Consider the following 18,612-nt stretch of genomic DNA (forward strand, 5'->3'; position numbering starts at 1 on the left):
GCCTACAGAAGAGGTCAATCAATAATACATACCTTACTATATATAATAACAAATGTGTACCGTTTTTCATGCCATTATAACCATTGCGGGGTCATTATAATCCTTATCGTTATCATCATCAGCATGGACATTAGTGTCACCGTTAGCGTCTATCATCTTCATCATTGTAATGGCCGTAAAAAACATCATCGTCGTCGTAATCATCAATATAATTATCCTTACGGAACTAATTATTTTCATCAATATCATGAATGCCATCATAATCATTATCATAATTTTATTTCATCATAATAATCACCATCATCATAATCAATTACAACAACATCATCATCAACAACAACAACGTCATTGTCATTGTCTTACCCTCCTTCTCCTCCTACTCATCATCATAAGAATATCCATACTGCGTCATCGGAGCCAACCACTGCGAAATTGTTAGAATGCATTTCTCCAAGCGATTTAAAACGCAAAGGATATCAACTAGATGGGAATTAAATCAGTGAGCGATAGTAGTATTTCCCCTTATTTCCAACGGTGAGGCCGAATCACGGATACAGTCCAACTCTGATCTGTCATATGGCGACATCGAGAAGTCTCTCAGACAATTAAAATTCGTCTAGGACAAGCATGACAATGCGTTTTTCAAACCACTTATGAAAAAGCTGCATGATTTTAATCAATCGATACTATATGTCCTATATAGTCTGAGCCCGAATTTAATTTAGTATTCTGGAAATAATTATGATTTAATTATATATTACAAAATATGTTTAACTAATATATTGCTAATTTGTGAAAATTGGTTGGTCTGTAAAAGCTAACTCCTGAGCGTTAACAGAACAGAACAGAACAGAATAGTTTATTTTTGACTTAAGCATTTGAAGCTCATCGTCATTAACATACATATAAATAACAGCATGCGTTGAAGTACACACAAACACACACATCATTTTAAAGAATAAATAATCTAAATAAACACGAAATAAACATATTTCGAGAACATATTTCGTGAGAATGGTACATGGATGGGTTTAATACACAGTGGTCACACACTGATATGCATATAGATTTACAAATATAGGTATAATTACATATGTCTGACCTTACTTTTTTGTAAAAATGTTAACAGTTGACAGCAATATTTGACATTCTATTAGCTCGCGTTGTTTAGGTTTTTAGTCCTTCAAATTCTATTTTAACAGAACATGGGTTCAGTGTAGCGATTCAGGAATGTGGAAAATGTATGGTTTCACATTGGTAGACATTCCATCACGATTAATTTCGGTGTCCTTTTAGCAAAACATAAAACAAGTAATTATACCGACGGAAAGTGTATATTTAGAGAACTAGAAACACGTTACTTGTATATACGACATTATGTTCTCATGCATTAGCAGTCGATAGTAAACTCAGTCAGTGTATTTACCAGGATCCGTGTTTACAAAGCTTCTTAGGTTAATCTTAAGAACCGTGCATTCAAACAATTCCTTAAATATATGGCTCCTTCGTGTGTATATCCTTTAACATAATTTCAACATGAAATTATTAAGTGATTAAACAAGTATTATTATGTAAGCTGAGAAAATTCAATTTTTCGATAGAAAAACTGAACTGAAATATGCCTTTAAATACAACATAAATTAAGGTTTCCCTAAATAATATAAGGCCCGGAGACCGTTTCAACAATCGTAGGTTATTTAAAGCTTGTAAACACGTAGCAATACATTTTGTATTCACTGTAAGATGATAACTTATGCGAATCGCAACTAGTTCACGAGCCTTAAGTTACCTCAGCAGGATTATTAAAGCACACCATTCCATGACAGCCAATGCGTTTTAGGTCACACAATAAAATAGCTACTGAACAATACTTTGTAATTACATGTTTTGATAACGAACGGCATCGATATATAGAAATCATTATATAAAGGACTATGCCATTTTACGAAATAATGACGCCGTCATCAAAAGCAGAAATGAAACAACTTTCGTAATTCACAAACATCATAATGTAGAAATGTACAATGCATTAAGAAATGCTACAAAGGTCAAACCCTTTGCTTTAATACTTCTCAAAACAATAATATTTAATATTAGCATTGGCAATCCGCCATTCTGCATTTTGCCCAAAACATTATACAAACGAGAGATGACCAAGACAGAGAATAATACACATTACAACATAATATATTTACATTTAAATAAAAATGACAATATAAAATACGTTTCCATAATAGCAAATAACATGTAAGACTATGCAGTACATTTATTGTGTAAACATGCAATTACACAGCAGCTAAAAATTTTTTTCTTAGATCTAAGTTTTAAAAGATTCTACCAAATAATGTGAAATATAGTTAAGCTTTAGAAAATTTGTGCAAGACATCATTGATATGTTTTTACCTATTGTTAGCCAGGATGTCCTGATATTATATTGTATACGCAATTCGTTTCATACTCGAAAACAAAGTAAAACGTGAAATTCTGATTCACAAACATTTTGATTACAAAGTTTACACTTCCGGTCCTTTCTGGATACCCTGTTATATCTGCCAACTCCAATTTTATTACGATTGGAACTTAATCGAAATGTGTTCATATGGATTCTATAATTTTCATTGGATATACAGTCAACGTATGTTTCGTATTCGAAACATTTTTAAATATTTAAAAGAAGTCATGTTTTGGTCCGTGAAGCTGAAGTATCATTCCATTCTTGTACATATTGATCTTTCAGTCTTTGAGTCACCATGTATTCAATGTTGTCTGTTAATTCAGGAGTAGTAAGCATAAAGCCAAGGTTGTCTTAAATTATTTTTGAAGCCTGGCACCATAGATTTTTGTTCGTACAGTTTACATTGGTTAAAATATTAATCTAGTCCATAAACACTTGATATACTATTAAATTTTAATACTTAAATTTTTATCCAATAACGTCTTGCTTTTTGTTTGTATATAACGGCTTACGAGAATCTACATAATTCACTTAGCACATAATATTTAGAAGTAGATTGTTTAACACAGAAAATAGTTTTTCAAAATTTGTACTGCAATTTATGAACATAAGAGCTGTCATAAATGCCCCAAATGACAGAGCCATACGGTAAGATTGTTGCTACTAATGAATCAATCAGCGATGGTTTAGTTTTGACATCTACTTAGCAACACGCGCCAACGCCTCCTAACTTACTTACGTTGTTTATTCACAATGAAAGTGTATCGAACACTTATAACTTTAAAGAATGTACTCTGTAATATTACTTACTGTCCGATTGTTAAATGCCCAACCGCAATCTGCTGAATAGTATTAAACTAATTTTGCATAAGCACACGCGTCTTTCTAAACGAGGCAATGTATACTTGTTACTGTGCCCGGTCTCAAACGAGGTCGCAAGACCAATAAGTTAATAAGCACACTGGCGTAGCCATCTGTCGTTTGAATTATGTATCAAGTTATTTATTATGTGATGTTTTCCGACTGATTTACAATCTATGGCATATATATTAAGTTGTGTTCCAAAAGCTTTGCAAAAGATTGCACTTTGAAACACAGTACACGTTCTGCACTATTTGCTATCGCGTTTGTGAAAAATCACATGATTGTGTTGAGTTCAACCTACTCTAATTGTTGTAATATTTGCCTGATTTATGATCGCGAAAACAATTCCCTATGTCTGTGATGCTCAAGATTACTATAAATTACTATGAACATGTTTATGATGCATAAGAATACGGATATGACTATTATGATTTTGATAACGATCATAATGAGGATTGTGTATGTGATTCTGATGTGTATGAGTTATGCTTATCATTATATCTCGTATTCCAACAGCCATTTGATATTTAAATTTGGTTGTGACAACATGTGTTGATAAGGAAGTGATGATAATTTGCTAACTTTGCATGTCTAATCCAAAAAGAGATCATTGTTTGTTTAAATATAAATCTTTTAAGGTTAGCGGCCTAAATTCACCATAAATAAAGTTGATGCAGGTACAGTGGGGTTAGGGATTTTGTTCCGCAAATAAGGGGTTGCATAGGGATGAATATTTTTGGGGATAAATCTCTAACAATCCGTTTTTTTTAAGGATTAATCCCTAACAATCCCTACAAGGGTTTTTTAAGGGATTTTTTGGGATTATTAAGGATGCTAGCACTCTGCGCATGCGTACGGGTGAAAAGGTGGGGTTAAGAATGTAAGCTTTTGATAGTATTGCGCATGCTTAGGGCTGAAAAGGCGGAGTTATTATCGCTAGCATAGGTCGCGATAATGACTCCGCCTTTTCAGCCGTACGCATGCGCAGTACTATCAAAAGCTACAGTAAACGCGGCTATCTTAACCAGCCTGCCTAATAAGCTGCAAATTAAAGCAAACTGAAACCGATTTTGTTTTTGAAAATGCATGACACGCTCATAGGCGCTCGATGGCAATGTTTTTATTTATTTATTTATTTATTTTAATATTGTTTTAGTTACCCGTTTTTTATTATAATGCATACACATACTAAATCAATAAATATCTTCCGACAAAACGTCTTCTAAAAGAAAAGATAGTTCGACTATGAACATAGATATTGCTCAAAATGCATACTGTTTCCGTCAAATGTATATGTTTATACGGTAGACAATTGTGTGCTACCTTATATATAGGCATCCATTTTGCCTATTGAATTAAATTGATTATTTGTAAATTTACGTATTTTTTCGCTATTTCAATGGGTCAATACTATCTTTTTGTGTGCATTAATTCCGATGTAATTTTCTTTCATAAGTACTACATGTACTTAGTTGCACGTCTATATTTAGTTACGACACATGATCTGTATTAACACGCACGCTTTTTCTGCGTGGACTCGACTATGTTTCGCGCTCTTATTAAAACATGACTTTTACATGGCATTTATGTAAAGTGATTGGTGCAGATGCGTACAAAGGGACATAAAAAATATTAACACGTGGATGTAGAAAATTTATGTTATTCAGTTCGATAAATGGAAATATACTTGTACTGAAATTAAATTGTTACCGGATAAAATGTGTACGGGTATAACGTAAAATTACCCGTATGTATTGTTTTCACTACGTACTCGCCATAAGTAATTTATTGCTCACCATTTGCATTGAACTTCACAATAGAAACCATTGTTGTTTGAGTAGCTGTTTGCGGTAAAAAGGTGTGATGATGATGCCCGACGTTTCATGCTAATCGAAGTTGACACAGGGGGGCACTTATCCGCCCCTTGATTTATTGTGAGGGGGCAGATCTCCGCCTACTTAATTCTGACAGGGGGGCAGTTCTCCGCCCCTACAGATTTGATGGGAGGGCAGTTCTCAGGCGGGAGGGGGGCGCCTCTCCGGATACCGAAAACTCTCCCCAAACGTTTTCTTCTAAAATGCCTTACAGAACTCTGAGGTTTTTACTATCAAAAATAAAGAAGTTGTTTTCTGATGGATACAATTCAGTGGTGATTGCGAAGAGATTGAGATTGGAACATTCGTATTCAATTACGGACAGAGGAATAAGAAAAATAATCGCGAGACTGCGTTCGGAACAACAGCGCCCCACCCACCGAACAATTAAGGTGAAAAAGGAATATTATGAGTTTGAGAATTTTTTGTACACAAAAAATAACGAACTAACTGCCTCTGAGGTGAAAGACAAAATCTTCTACGTTTTCGGTGTAAGTTTGTCCATTGCAACGGTTAAAATAATACGGAAAAAACTTGGGTGGACCTACAAGCAAGCGTCTTATTGCCAACTGATAAGCGCCAAAAATTGTTCTGTGAGGAGGCATTTTGCATTAGAAATGTTGCGGACAAGAGAATAATTCCTAGATGTAATTTTTACAGGTATGTTTGTAATGATGACAATTTAAAACAATTTCTAGTGTGTATAGAAATTATTATACTAGGTCCCTTTGACATAATGTCATGATAGGGATAATATATTCCCACAACATCAATTGGTCTGGTTAAAATCTGGAAAAAGTATCTAAAAATTTACATCCGAAATCATGAAAAATTATGTTATAATATATACCTTAGGCATTATATACCTTAGGCATTAAATGTTCCCTTAGGCAATTTTTTTTAAACGGAACATACGATTTCACTCAATTGATTATATCGTTTGCTATGTTTTTGTTGTTTTGTGTGCATTTTTATCAGACATTGTTTTCATCGGTGTCAACTATTATCAATCTGTGTTAGTCGTTACTGATGTTTTTAATCGTTGTCGACGCAATAATAGCTTACAAACATGCACGGAATCAAACAAATGTCTGTATATCTGTAAACAACCATCGAAATTGGGCGTCACACATAAAAAACACTCTTGACGAGCTTGGGTTAAGCAATATATGGGCGGATCAAACAACTATCATAAATCAAACCGATCAAACATTCATCTACAATACAATTAAACAACGTTTATTAGATAATTACAAACAAATCTGGTATAGTGAAATAAATAATTCCCCTAGACTCATGAGCTATTGTAGATTTAAAAACACTTTTGAGTTAGAACCATATCGTGATTTTATAACAAATAAGAAATACAAAACATCACTTACACGATTTCGATTATCCTCACATAGATTAGAAATCGAAAGAGGTCGTTATAATAACATACTACGCGAAAATAGAAAATGTAAGTTTTGCAACGGACACGCTATAGAAAACGAGTATCACTTTCTACTTGTTTGTCCTTTATATAGAGAAAAATCATATTTTCAAAGGTGGCCAACGTTCAATAAATTTGACTTTCTAATGCAGTCGGCAAATAAAAGAGACATAATAAGCCTTGCTAAATATATTTTCAATGCTAATGAAATGCGTAATAATATAGACAATCAGTTATAATTGTTAACTTCTACAAGACATAGCCAGGTTATTTTTAATTTTATTTTTTTCATTGAATATGTTTGTATAATTAAAATAATTCTACATTTTCCTCGTATTACAGTTGATGATATAATTATATTGATTACTGCTGTATGTACTACTGTTTTTTTGTAAACTTCTCTTATTGAATATTGAATCAATGTATGTTTAACACACACACACTACGTAACTTTCTGTTTTGTGGCAAAAAAGCATTGAATTATGCTTATATGCTAATAAAGGTTGTTGTTGTTGTTGTTGTTGTATATCAAAGACCAATTATAAACCAGTGCGCGCAGTCACCTTAGCAGACAAAACAAAGAAACTGCTATAACATTGATAACACAATGGCACAGATAATCGATCTATATGTACATCATAGGCCTCAAGTCTCTTAAATTGTTATGCGATGTTTTCACTAACAGTTTGCAAAATTTTCGACCACCCTCATTAATTTCGGACGCGTCTTTAATCCGCAGTTAACAAGTGTTTGATTTTTGTGTGACGTGCAATAAACCGGTGCTGACTGCTTATGAGACTGCAGCGATTGGTTTATCACGCCTAATCAAGATAAGAATTAATTAGGGTATGTTAACATGTGCACTGTGTATTTAATTCGCAATCGTCCGATTTCATGACATGGGAATTTAAGCAACAGTCTCGGACCGACTGGTTGGGATTTTCAATCGGTCTTTCGTCATCCAGATCGGTCTAAGACCGACAAAACAGAAAAAAATGTGATCCCTGGTCATTAGTAGTACTTGGACTAAGTCAGTGCTAACTGGGCCTGAAAACAAACTGTTTGATCCTGATCAACCCAGTTACACAATCGGTCTAGTTAAATTACTTTGATATCATAAAGCATGTGGTCATTATTCGCAGAAAGTGATTAAAATAACTTGTTACTTTCATTGTAAATAATACTTACAAATGGACGCAGAAAAATAAGTTTAAAGTCTAATTGGAAACTTGTCATTCTCAATAAGCTGTTCAAGTCATTACTGTAATTTACGGTGAATAATTTATCTCCAGAATTGTGCCATTGACATGCGGTACATGACGATATATATATAACTATATTTAATTTAGTATTTAACAAGGTTGGGAAACTGCCCTTGTTATTCTACACTCTTCACACCAAACTCTTGCGGTTATCTCCCTAAAATGTTATTTTGATTTGATTATTCAGTATTGTTAAGGATCATATGGTACAGATAAAAATCAAACTGTCATTAATCTTCTAGATCAATGAATGCTGTTTTATAAATATTTACCAGCAGTATGTAAATGTAACTTAAAGTAATAATTAGTATTACCTGCAGGGATGGAAACTAACTTTTTACTGTTGGTTGTGACAGGAAACCATTTTGAGTACTGTATTTTGGCTGCCCACCTTAAAAAGTTGAGCCCAGAAATATGTATATGTCATGTCATATGTATCTAATATATTCTTCAAATAAAATAATAGAAAATTAAATAAAATACTGACATGACACACCTTGCCTGAACAATGAATATATTTTAACTCATTATTGATCCACGGTTGCCAATTTTTATTAAATTTTTATTGCAATGAATTGAAAAAAAAACAAGTTGCCCGGCTTGACAACCAACTTTTGAAATTGAGTTGCTCAGGCCAAAATCTACTTGCCCTGGGCTCACGGGCAAACACGATTTCCCATCCCTGACCTTTAAATGTTTGTACTAGCATTGAAGTTTTATCAAGATGAACTTGGTAACTTAAAAGAAGTAATGGCCCTGAATTGATTTAAATTATAAGGAATGTTATCTCTCCTGGGGATGCTGTTTTTTGTAACTATTGTAAGAAATTTCATTAAATTTAAGATATATGTGTATTATTTAACTGTAAAAGTGCTCTTAAGTTGTGTTGGGATTAAGTCTAGTAGCTCTAATTGACTTAAAATTTTGGGATTTTGTCTTTCTGAATCTGCTGTATAGAATCCTATTGTGTAGCTTAACTTTATGGACGTCACATTTGCATTATTGTAGTGGTTCTCTAACACGTTTCTTTGGGATGATTTGGTTTGTTTATATTTATACTTTTTTAAATGCCAGCAACTGGATGATTGAAGGAGTATTATATAAATTGAATTCTTTGCATACACATCATATAAATGTCAATTTGCTGACCTAATGGTACATGTATCATAAATATAGGTTTTATTATGTATCTCTGAAATTGAATATTTATTACAGATGAGACATCAATAGAAATGTCAGCAAGCGGCTCTTTCCAGTTCTATAAGAGAAGTTCGTCATTGGCCAGTCTTCCAAGGAAGTGTCCAAAGCCAAAGCATGACTTGAAGGTTTGTGATATTTTTTTACCTGCTGTTTTATTAAATGGTCTTTTAGGTCTTTGAGAGGGTGATTAATTCAATTTTGAAACCTGTGTACTACAATACATGTGAAAGTTTTGGTGCAGGACTGACAAAAGACCAAAGCATGTCACTTTTTTGTCATTCTGATTGACTGACAAGAAATTCAGTTGCTAATGTATTAGATGTTAAAGAAATAGAGAATACTAGGTTAGCGTTGAATACAGAGAAGTTTATGTTGCGAGGTTTAGAACGCCGGAAGCGCGAGCCTTGGCGAGCGCTTTCGGTGTTCGAGCCGAGCAACATAAACTTCTCTGTATTCAACGCTAATCCAAGTATTCTATTTATCCCATTTGATTTTTCAACGTGACATTTAACATAAATAGATCTAATAACCTTAACAATAATTTTAATTCAGTCATAAAAGCTCTAAAATCTAACAAATGTAACCATGCGTAGTGATATACATGTATTTGTTCTGGTACGCAAAATAGTCTTTAAAAATTCACACACAAACTGTAAAACAAGTAAAAATATCACCCTATGCCTACATTCAATTTAACGCAGTATGCGAATTTTAACACATTACGACCGCGAAAAGAAGATTTTACTTTACTATAATTCATTTCATTTTCGAAAGAAAATGATCAAAATCCAATATGGCGGCGATTGCTCCTGACAAAATGCTGTCGTTGTCAACATACATGTACACCATCGACGACCTAGTTCTGGCTACCATAACTTTAAATGTCGCTTTTTGATTTTTGACTGGCGCGACTTTGTACGGGTCTGTCAATACTAAATAAACTGTACGCTGAAGTTTCTTTAGCTATCGAAGACCTTGACAATTTTGACGAGTAAACAGACAATTGCAGCGACTGACACTTTATTTTACAAAATATACAGGGCAATACGTTTTCCGACTTCGGACGACGAATTAAAGGACGCGCAGAACGTGTTTTTTATATAATGTTATGGGTATGCCGTGTGTGATCCGATGCATCAATGGCGCCCATGTTAAAATCATTTCCCCGAGAACAGGGAACGACAAAAGTACAAACAAAAATCAAAACACGTAAGAACTAGTATCTTACCTTTAATTATCCTTTAAAAATCCATTTAACTCAATAATTGACGATTTTGCATCTAGGGTCTTTAATAATTATTTTAGCATAGTTAAATAAAGGCCCTTATGCCATTCTATCACTTTATTCAAATGAGTTTATGAACGCGATAAACTTTCTTCTTCGTCACACGCTACGTCATGTACTCTACATTACTGCTGTTCAAATGAACCGGAGCAGTTTATCTAATAATAGCCGTTGGTAAACTCGGATGCATTTGCAGATTTCTGCATACAAACATAATTATGTTTAAACTTGCACAATGTTTTATTTATCTATGGTAAATGCCCTTATTGTACGACAAAATTATTTAATATAAAAATACACAAAGAATGTAAAACATTCCAGTACACAACAGATAAATGAGTAGAAAATACCCGTGTACAAAATGGGACGTTCCCAATTCCTGTGTGGTGCTATTTTTACCATCTTATACTTTAGCTTTATGCCTAACGTGAATTAAATAGGAAAGCAAACATAGCAGATTATTCATGAACTGTGCGATATGTGTATGGCTTGTTGTACATTCTTAATATTTAAGTTAAATGTCAAAAGTATATGCTTTGGTTATAAACAATGCACATTACACGAAATAAGGAAAATGTGATCAATTGACAATTCAGATATGTCGACATACAGTACATGTAGAAAAAATGTGAAATAAGTCGCGTTTATAATAAATCGTCATAAAAATGGGGAAAATGACGCAATAAGTATGTCATTTTATGACGCCATCAATCAGCTGATTCATTATACGGATGGCGAAAAATTATGTCATATGACTAGATTTAAAGGTTGAAGGTCGTATAATTTTGAAGCTTAAGTTTTGTCGACTTTGTTATAAATAAAAATAACAAAACAAAAATCGTGTAATTTCATATTTTATTTCAACATTTCTTTTGGTGAATGTGTCATAAATATGTTTTCCTGCAAAATATGCACGTTTTCTTCTAATGGGTGACCTTAAAATTCGATCAATGAACCAAACAATATCGACCTAATTTTAGCGCATATCGCATGACGTCATTTAAAAAGTAGTCCGTGCACGCGACAGGTATATTCTACAGTGTTGAATACACGCAAGTATATTCCACAACGTGTTATACCGTCAATGTCGCGGTGAAAATGGGATAAAATAGAACATAGTCTTCATGCTAAGATGCATAAAACACATAATACATTATGCAATATAATTAAAAATAATAACTAAAACAATTCCTTCTTACTAAAGTATCGAACATTTATTTGCTTTAACAGACTGACAGGAATTTGTTCGGACCGACACATTATTAAATTTAAAGTCTGTCAGATTGAATGATTGATATGTACATGTATTTACATGTACATATGTCCTTTGCAGGCACTTTTTGCTTATCAATAATAAATACACAACTTAATTAGGTATACATGTGACATTCTGAAAATATGTTTGGTTTGTTGTATCATGATACATACACTAACACTGCACCATTCTTTTATTGAACACCTCAAATGTTCCATGTCAGTTGTGGTCGCATATGTTTTCTGAAAATGGTTAAGTACTTATTGTTGCAAAAACATATCTTCAATAAAAACAAAATTCCTTGTTTTTATGAGATTTTCGGTATTTTGATGTATAAAAATCATCTATAATTCTTTTGATTAGCTATTTCTTTATTTGCAAACTGTTTTTGTCGAGCTCGCTTGAGGTGAACTCAACAGAATTCAATTTATGGTCACAATTGTATTTTGGTATATGTGCGTCCGTCCTATGGTTTGTCTTCCATCCAGATTATGTTTATCTGGAGTGTTACTCTGTCATTAATTTGAAATGGGTTCGTTCGCAATCATGAGATGGCATGTCATGCGAAAGAATTGATTGGCTATGTCGAATGTCATAGATTGTGATTTCAAAAATTGGGTATTATTTTCTTGTCCAGCTTGTAACTTTGTCATTCATTGGTTAATTTTGAAATAACTTGACACACATGATATTCACCAAAATGAGGCAATGTGTCATGAGCAAGATGATATACTGTCTTTAATCTCAAGGTTTAACACTTGTCGGTTGAAAAAAGGGTATTATTTTCTTGTCCAGCTTATTAATCTGTCGTTAGCAAGCTGAATGTCAATTAACTTACCATAAATGTTCACAATCATAAAACAATGTGTCATGCCCAAGAGGTGAGTGGTTATAACAAAGGTCAATGTCACACTGAGGTCGAAGGAAACAATAGTATATTATCTTATGGTGATGCTCGTAACTTTGTCATGACACAGCGACTTGATATAAGTTCACTTCTTTCTCTTTACCTTTTGCACAATAAATCATAGTTTTTAAAGCCAACATGCTCATGGTCCCATGCTGAATTTCAGGTTCACATTTGGGGAGGCATCAGTTTTCAGGGACCAATAGCTGCGCTGATTATTGAAAAAATCGTTCACTTAGTGATGCAAGCATGAAACTTGGCATACATTACCTTTAGGTACCCCTTTCTTCAAAAAGCACATTAGCCACTTGAAAAATCAAAATGGCGGCATTTTTTCAAGATGGCCGCCAATACTCTGTTTTTAGCAAGAAGTACTAGTACGGTCAATATATGAAATAATACCTTCATCCACCAAAAAATTGCTACAAAGGGTATTTTAACTGATCCTGGTAGAGTAGAAGGTCTTTTTAACACATATCAAAAGTTTACTACAATCAGACCTCCGGAAAGTTATTTTTTTCAAGATGGCCGCCAATTACCTATAAATGATAATAACTATGTAACTATACAATCAAATTTGATGAATGTGTTGTCTATACCTAAGTTTCAAGGGGCAAAGAACACATAAAGATCATCAGACATTGTTTAAGTTTACAATAGTACACACAAATCAAACATGGCGTCCAACATGGCCGCCAAGATGGCCACCAAAACCTTAAAATGATCATGACTATGTAAATATCCACTCAAATTTGATTATTTTGGTGGCTATACATAGGTTTAAAGGGGCAAAAACACATTAAGATCATCATACATTGTTTAAGTTTATTATATTACACACAAATCCAACATGGCGTCCAAAATGGCCGCCAAGATGGCCACCAAAACATATTAATGATCATAACTATCTAACTATCCACCCAAATTTGATGAATTTGGTGTCTATAACTAGGTTTTAAGGGCAAAGAACACATAAAGATTATCAGACATTGTTTAAGTTTACAACAGTACACACAAATCCAAAATGGCGTCTAAAATGGCCGCCAAGATGGCCGCAAAACCCTATTAATGATCATAACTATGTAAATATCCACTCAAATTTGATTATTTTGGTGGCGTTACATAGGTTTCAAGGGGCAAAGAACACATTAGAGATCATCAGACATAGTTTAAGTTTATTATATTAAACACAAATCCAACATGGCGTCCAAAATGGCCTCCAATATGGCCACCTGAATCTATTTATGATCATACCTTTGTAACTTTCACAATTGATGATTTAGGTGTCTATACCGAAGTTTCGAGGGGCAAAGAACACATTACGATTGTCAGACATAGTTTAAGTGTATTTTGTTACACTGAAATCTCACATGGCGTCAAACGACACAATACGAAGGACCACAAGTCCATTACTTTTGACGTGATGCTTGTTATGTGAAACGCCATAGTTTGGACCTGCCGTGATTTTTGGATTTTGACAAGAGGATCGATATTTTTCAGCTTCTGGCAACACTGAATTTGCAGGGAATGATGCGTATCTTGCATCAGAAAATACAGTACTCAGGGCTGCAATTGTCATTCAAATTCTTGCCTATGATTAATATGTGCAATTGGGACAAAGCGTGCATTCTGTCAACATAAGCCTTAGTTTGCAACCTTGCCACAACCTTCACAACATTGTTGTAACGTTTGACCAACCCTTGTATTGGAAGGCTGCCGAATTGTCACTGATGCGCCACAAAGTAGTTTAAAGTGTTGATTAAAATTTGGGATGTTTCATAAACGTATGAACTTGCGGGGGGGGGGGTCAAAGGATCCCTCATGGCAGAAACCGCTCTCAAAAACATACTGGTGGCAGTCTATAGAGAAAATGCGCAAATTGTGCACATTGTGACAGGAAAAATTGTCCAAACCATCTTCTTGTTGAAAGGGCATACACAGCCAGCTTACAGCCGAAATGACCCAGGAAGCATAAAAGCATATCGTACTGAGTGTTGGCTGATGCATAAGCAGGCAGTGCCGGATTTGCTATCCATCCTTGCTGCAAATAAGCGACCTAGAGGAAACACACCCAGACGTTTATCAAAAGTTCGGTATTGGTTTTCACATTGTTCGTAGGAGCCATTAATGCTATGCTGGGCTAGGACGTGATCTTGTCATTGAGCACACATTGATGATGTGTTTATAGAGCACATGTGGTCTAACTCGCGGCAGTGAAATTGCCGAGGAAATGAAACACCCTTGGACCCTATCTTCATCATCCGAGCACAACAGTGGGATGCAGGATTTCACAGATCTGACAAATACTTCAATTCCACAACACAAAGATTCAAATGAGGCGTGCATCAAAGGGGATTCTTTTGATCTAGAGAAAATGCAGACACAGATTACAACCTGCTCTCCATACAGAGCTAATCCTACTCTGAGAAACATGGTCAATAAGATAGTGGCTGGGTCAGATGTGAATGTTCATGCAGTTGAGACGTTTGGGAAAACGATCATAAGAGATATCATAGGAAACTCGGTATTAGCTTATACATTCACGAGAAAATACAGAGCCAAAGCTCTTGGGAATAGCTTGGCTGTTAAGATCGCTTCTTACCGTGCTTTTTATCCTGCTTTTCTGTTCCAGCGTTTTCTGGTGGTGTAAAAATCTCGAGATCCTTCCCTTGCAGTCGTATCGTCTTTTGAACTGAGCTCCCTTCCTGCTGCCTTCTTTGAAACCAAGAACATACTGTGTACAGCAGATAAGCCTAAGATCGCTCAGGCAAGTTGAGAGTATGCTATAGACAAATAATGTGAGGCTGAGATGAACTGTATTCATGAAACAGATGCATGATTGTGGCACTTTGCTGAATCCTTGACCATGGAGAAGGGCGACTTATATAACGCAATAGCCGAGTCTTATGTAGATTTATAGAAAATGCATTACGTACAAGCGACTGTTCGATGGCTACGAAGACGGTCATTATAACAAAGACAACACGCACCGGAGACATTGAAACAATTGTGAATTAAGGCAAAGAAACATAATGCTCATGAACAAAAGGAAGACTTTTTGTCTCGTGACAGAAACACGGCCGGCATGATTGCTCTGATCAGCACAACTCTGCCTTAAATGGGATGCTATTTTGTTCTGTCTTCAGCGGATGCAGACGTTGAAATTGTTAAAGAAACAGTATAACGATCCCGTCGTAGCACCACACAGTTGGTGGGCGAGGATACAGATTTGCTCATCTAGATCCTGCATTACTCCGAAAGGGACAATAAGACCATCTACTTCTGCTTTGATGTAAATAAATTGTCAAAGGAACACAAAGTGTATAATGTTAATCTTTTGGAAGAACTCATGCTTATTCAGGCTGTAATTAATATTCAATGATTGTCAGCAATGGTAAGAATGAAGTCTACAGAAGTAAAACCTGATCCTATTTTGAAGTCATGTGCTAGTTCATTCTCTCTTCCAAATGTCAGAAATTGGAGTTTATGATTATTCAACTGCTTAATGATAACCTCATATCGATTAAAGTGGTCCTTGTCTCTTTAACTATGGCGTTTTACATAACAACCATAACTTTTATGTAACAAGTTATGGACCTGTAGTCCTTCGTATTGTGTTAATGGCCATTTTGGTCGCCGTGTTGGATGTTTGTGTAACATAATTAGCTTACATTTTGTATGATGATATAAATGTGATATTTATGTGTTCTTTTCTCCATGAAACCTGGGTATAGACACCAAATAAATCAAATTTGACAGTTACATAGTCGTATTTTATTATCATAAATAGGTTTTTGACCACCGTCTTGGTGGCCATTTCGGATTTGAGTGATATATAATAAACTTATAAAAAATGTCTGATGACGTTAATGTGTTCTTTGCCCACTGAAACCTATCTATAGACACCAAAATGTAGATCTAAAATTGAGTGGAAAGTAACATAGTTATGATCATTAATATGTTTTGGCGGCCATCTTGGCAGCCATTTTTGACACCATGTTGGATTTCTGTGTGGCATTATTAACTTACACTTTGTCTGACGAAATAAATGTTTTCTTTGCCCCCTGAAACCTGGGTATAGGCACCGAATTCATCAAATTTGAATGGATAGTTACATAGCTATGATCATAAATAGGTTTTTGCGGCCATCTTAGCGGCCATTTTTGAAGCCATGTTGGATTTGTGTGTACTATATTAAACTTAAACAATGTCTGAATTTAAATTCAAACTAGTCAAATTGTTGTGTACGAAATCAAAATCAAGTAATATTCACAGCAGTAAAACGTTTCAGAGAATTTGTTTCTTTTTTTTCATTTTTCAATCCTGACGGCGGCCATCTTGAAAACGGACGCCATTTTGAAATTGTGTAGTGGCTAACGTGTTTTATCAAATCTATAGTGACTGAAGAGTATATGTGCCAAATTTGGTGCTTGCATCACAAACTGAACGATTTCTTGATATATAGACTTAATCTGCTGAGCTACAACACGCTGTTGTGTTTTCACTGGCATAATGGACTCCGTTTCATACCAGCAAATCTTGAAATCAAGTCTCGTGCCATTTGCCAACAGAAAATATCCAAATGGATTTCGACTTTATCAGGTATATAGTTTTCCCATCAATAATCAATTAATAATGTAACAGAATTGCATTGTTATATTATATGGATTATATGTATGTACTGTAAAAATATTTTAGATATATAATAATTGATGTATCGTCACATGATTTTTATACTGTTTTGGAGGGATAAAATATCTGACCATTTCCTTAAGCCAACTGTGACTTGTTTTCAATTTTTAATAAGTTTGAAATCATATTAACAACATATTGAAATTGAGTAATAATACACCCATTATCATTGGTAATGGGGACTATATAAGAGTGACTTTGTTGGTTGGTCGGTGTGTCCAGGAAACGTCATCTGATCTTCACCAAACTTGGTCATAAGTTGTATCTAGATGATGTCTAGGTCAGATTTGAATATGGGTCATGCCAGGTCAAAAACTAGGGCACAGGGTCACTTAGTGCGTTTTAAACCAAAAATTTGTCCGGACCATTACTATGTCATTTATTTTTAGTTTTTAAAATGACTTAAACATTTGTTTACCATCATTGGCAGTTATCATGCGAAAGGAGTGCATCGATATCTCCAAGTCACAGTCACACTTTGAGTTAAAAGGTCAAAAATGGCCATAAATAAGCTTGTCCGGGCCATAACTATGTCATACAGTGTGATTTTAAAATACTCGGTACATTTTTTCACAATATTGGACAGTGTGTCATGCAAAAGATTAACATCGATATCATCAAGGTCACACTTTGAGTTCAAAGGTCAAAAACGGTCATAAATGATCTTGTCTGGGCCATAACTATGTCATTCATTGTGAGATTTGAAAATGACTCAGTACATTAATTTTGGTTACAGTCATTGGATGGTGTGTCATGCAAAAGAATTCATGAGCTCAATGGTCAAAATGGCCATAAATGATTATGGCATAATAATTCTTAAACATAACTTAGCTTCTTTTGTTTCGTGAAGACAGAGCATTCAAAATAGTATGTTTCAGTGCAGCGTGTGGGAGTTTATGTCTCGTCTGTGACAAAGCTCCAGTATTTTCTGCCATGAGCTGTTTCTGTATAACTATTGTATGAAATGTAATAAAATTTAATAATATTTTTAGTATCATTTTGTGTTGATACACTTGAAAGTTTTGTTGATTCAGCTCTAGTTTTATGACCATTAAATTGATTGAAATTGAGAATGTTGTTTGTCTGCGCTGTTTAATGGAATTTAATGTGATTACAATTAAATGTGTATCATCATTCTTCAGTGGTTCTTGCATAAGTTTCGTAAGGATGATTTGGTTTGTTCAGAGTTGTACCCTTTAATTGATTGCAACTAAAGGATTTATTTTCATTTGGTGGGGAAAATTCTTCAAATTTGCTGGTGTTTGTGGAGTTCCATTTTTTGCCCCATTAACCTAAAATATATGAATACATGGGACAATAAGTTTGTTATAAATAATATTTAATGTTTTTGAGTCAAATGTGTATCTAATGATTTTATTTAACCCG

This window comes from Dreissena polymorpha, chromosome 2 (genome assembly GCF_020536995.1).
Source record: "Dreissena polymorpha isolate Duluth1 chromosome 2, UMN_Dpol_1.0, whole genome shotgun sequence".
Classification (NCBI taxonomy): Eukaryota; Metazoa; Mollusca; class Bivalvia; order Myida; family Dreissenidae; genus Dreissena; species Dreissena polymorpha.